At 42.2% G+C, this 3,790-nt stretch overlaps 1 protein-coding gene and 1 pseudogene across 1 annotated transcript in view; one reads left to right on the forward strand and one right to left on the reverse strand.

The window, feature by feature from the left end:
- Positions 1-3,790, reverse strand: part of Rec114 (REC114 meiotic recombination protein) — a 99,257-nt gene that overhangs the window by 31,712 nt on the left and 63,755 nt on the right. The window lies entirely within an intron of this gene.
- Positions 1-3,790, forward strand: part of LOC110327538 — a 9,925-nt pseudogene that overhangs the window by 1,205 nt on the left and 4,930 nt on the right.

Here is a 3,790-nt window from a genome sequence, read left to right on the forward strand (position 1 = left end):
AGAAGAAGAAGAAGAAGAAGAAGAAGAAGAAGAAGAAGAAGAAGAAGAAGAAGAAGAAGAAGAAAATTATTTTGATGAAGAAAACTGAAGAAAAGGTCCCAGTGAAGAAATCTGTATGAGATACATCCAGCCAAAAATGCACAAAAATCAAACCAAAATGGGTAAGACTTGAAACCATCTACACAAAGATCAAAGATCAAGAGTCCTTCAGAAAACAGGAAACCCTCCCATACACCAAGAGGACCTAGTTCTGTAGAAGACATTAAGGCAAAAATGCAGGCAAGTATAGAAAAAGGAGGTTCTCTCCCCAAAGTGGAAGCCAAGTTCATTACTTATGACAGACTAGGAGCCTACTCAAGAGCTCAGGTAGTGGGGGATGTCCCTTTAAGAAAATGGTTTGAACACTCTGAAATATTCTGTCTTATTTCATTTCTGTAACCGATTATCTGGCTCTCCTTTTTATAATGAAGTGTGAGAACTTTCCCTACCATGTCTGATAAATGTCCAGGTTCAGTTGCCAAGAATATGTTGTTTAAGATACTTGTTCAGTTTTCAAGGGTGGAACTCCACCCTTTACTTGGTTTTAAGCATGTATGGAATGTTATGTGTATACATGTACAGGACATAGTAACAGTGATGGTCAGATGTGGAAATGGTAGAGACACAAAAACATTCATGTGAAATAAACTCAGTATTTTAATGAAGTAAAAAAACATTGGAATCTATTTTTAAAACTTAAAAAAAAAAAAAAACAATCTGACAGAGCAAAGTGCTGGTAGGCTGGTAGCTCCTATGCAAGTTACCAACCCACAGTAGGAAGAAAGGAAGGAAAGAAGGAAGGAAGGAAGGAAGGAAGGAAGGAAGGAAGGAAGGAAGGAAGGAAGAGAGAGAGAGAGAAAAAACCCAGGTGACCAGTAGTCACTGGTACTCGGATTTATTCTAATTACAGGAAATGGGCATCCCTTCTTACTTTCACATTTTAAAGTATTTCCTCCTAGTTTTTCTTTATATTTTATAGTTACATTTAAACTGTGCTTATATTCTGAGTTTTGCTCTGTTCACTGAAATTACAGCAGGGCATTTTTCATGCTGCTGTGTACTGTACATATTGTCACTTTTAATGTCGTACCATATGGATCCAACAAGTTTAGAGATGCCTTCACTTCTCGAGGGAACAACTGTAGGCACTTCCATTTTACCCCCACTATGAAGAACACAGTGATGAACATTTTTAGGAGGTTCCCATATCCTTTTCGGCACTACTGGGGATTAAACGTAAGGCCTTGCTCATGCCAGGCAAGTACATTACCAACATGCTTTAGTCTCAGCCTATTTCTTTTTAAAATTTTAAATCATCTTCATGTCATTCAAAGAAGCAGGACTGGATCAAAGGTTAACTGTATACTAGTGAGGAGGTCTTGATAAATACTGGCAAGCAATGAAAATGTTTTGGAGAAACGACATACTATGTCATCAGAACAAGGTGACAATGACATCAGCACTCTGTCAATGCTGTATGCTAAAGCTCAATGTCTCCTTATTAAATGAATATGAACATTTACTGTATTGTGTTGGACACAGTAGCAACTTAGAAAACATAGCAGAAGGCCCAATCTCTGGCCCCAAGGAGCTTGTAGTTTTGATTCAGAGGCAGAAAACAAATTCATGATTACTGTGGAAATTAGTGCACTTCCAAGCAAGCATGGGATACTGTGGGACATGCAGAAATGGCCCTTGCCTTGACCTCAGGTGCTTAGGCCTCACTTCCTGAGGACGTGAGACCTAAACTGTGGTTACTGCCCAGACAGCTCAAGTGGTGTCTGCTTTTGGCTCTATTCTCCGGTTTTACTTCTTACACAATGGCCTTACAGCTTTTTGTTAATTCACATGAACTCCTTATGCTCTGACTGGTGTTTCAAGGCTGTAAAGATAAACTGTGTGGCACACACGCACGAGACCATAGCTATGTAATATTTGTGTCTATGAATGGAGACACAAATATTACATAGTATAGAAAGGTGCTGCCTTGAAGAGAACACCCTCTTCTCAGTACTGCCGTCCGGTCACCCAGGCACCCCTCCTGGGGACAACCCTCAAGTCAAGCTCTTGTGAAGTCCAGACCTACACCTACTGCACACTCAGATGGCTGTGTGCATGGCTACTGCATGCTCAGGCGGCTGTGTGCATGTGATGTACTGTAACCGTTGCTGTAGGCAGTGGCTTTGTTGCTCATTTTATTGGGTTGTACTTTGTTTTTGTTTTGTTTTGTTTTGTTGTTGTTGTTGTTGTTTTGGTTTGGTTTTTGGTTTTTCGAGACAGGGTTTCTCTGTGTAGCCCTGGCTGTCCTGGAACTCACTTTGTAGACCAGGCTGGCCTCGAACTCAGAAATCTGCCTGCCTCTGCCTCCCGAGTGCTGGGATTAAAGGCGTGCGCCACCACGCCCAGCGGGTTGTACTTTATTAACTCTTAGGCATTTATACACACACAGGTAATGAATGCTTCATTTGAACTAGTGTTCTGTCAACACTAGTTTTTTTTTTTCTTTCAAATCTTGTTTATACTATTTTCTCCATAATATAAAAGTCTGGATGGACTCATGAAGCAACCTCCTATGTTGCTCTTCGTGTTACAAAGATCTCCATGCCTGGCATGTTCACTCTCCATGCCTGGCACCAACACTGGCCTCTCTGGTATGGAACAGCCACTCATGAGTCTACATCTGTTCCCTCACTACACCTGTAATAACGAATCCGCAAATGACTGAATAGTCTTTTGATAAGAGCATGTATGTGTGAATTAAATTCTCCTTCTTATTATACCAGTTACTCTGGTTTGCTTCCATTTCTTGCCTGTTTCCTGTGCAATTCCTCAACCATGAAAGCAGGGCACCCCCGCCTGCTCCTAGGGCCCTCCAGCAAGCACCACAGCATCTCAGCATCACAGGCAGCTTTTTAAGATCTCCTAAGTAGTAGTGAGCCTGACAGCCCAGCAAACAAGCACAGACAGACAGAAGTCACAGCAACAGCAGAATCAAGAGGTCACAGCAAAGGTTTGAAGAAGGGACGGGTTCACAGCCAACACTGCTCCTCAGTTCTCACTCCCTTCCCCTGTAAGGAAATGGAGGCAATGAAGGACCAGATTCAAATCAGCCCCCAAGAAACAAGAAAACCTCCTTGTCGGTATGGGGTAAGTGCGGAAATGATGGAGCCAGTGATGCTCTGTGGATGCATCCCTTACCAAATGACTACATCCGTATGAAATGTCTGTTTACAAAAGAGAAAAGGCAGTGGGCTGTTCATTATTCGTCATGTCTAAAAGGATGTACATGTGTGTGTGTGCATGTGTGTGTTCTCCATATGAACCACAGCTCCCACACAGTCCTCTCCAAGAACAAGAATTTAAAAAAGGGTTCCTCAGGCTATGAATATGGTACTCTCATATCTACGACAGCCAGTGAGTAACCTGAATAACCGGACATCTTCTGTGAACCTTAGGCAGTATGAGACAGAGAGCTGCACCTGAGTGACAGAAAAGACTGGATCACAGACAGGGCAAAGGGCACTGGTAAACAAGAGGGCACTAACTAGCTGTGTCAGAGATGGGTAGAAATTGGCCCTACGCAGACAACAGGATCAAAAAACTATGTCCATAGAAACCTTAGTGGAGTTAAAAATTGAGGCAAGCAGGTCTCAGAGTGTAGTGGCTATTCCTGGTTGTCAACTTGACTATATTTGAAATGAACTACAATCCAGAATTGGAAGGCTCACCAGTGAACCTAATCTGGAGACTG

Source organism: Mus pahari, chromosome 10 (genome assembly GCF_900095145.1).
Source record: "Mus pahari chromosome 10, PAHARI_EIJ_v1.1, whole genome shotgun sequence".
NCBI lineage: Eukaryota > Metazoa > Chordata > Mammalia > Rodentia > Muridae > Mus > Mus pahari.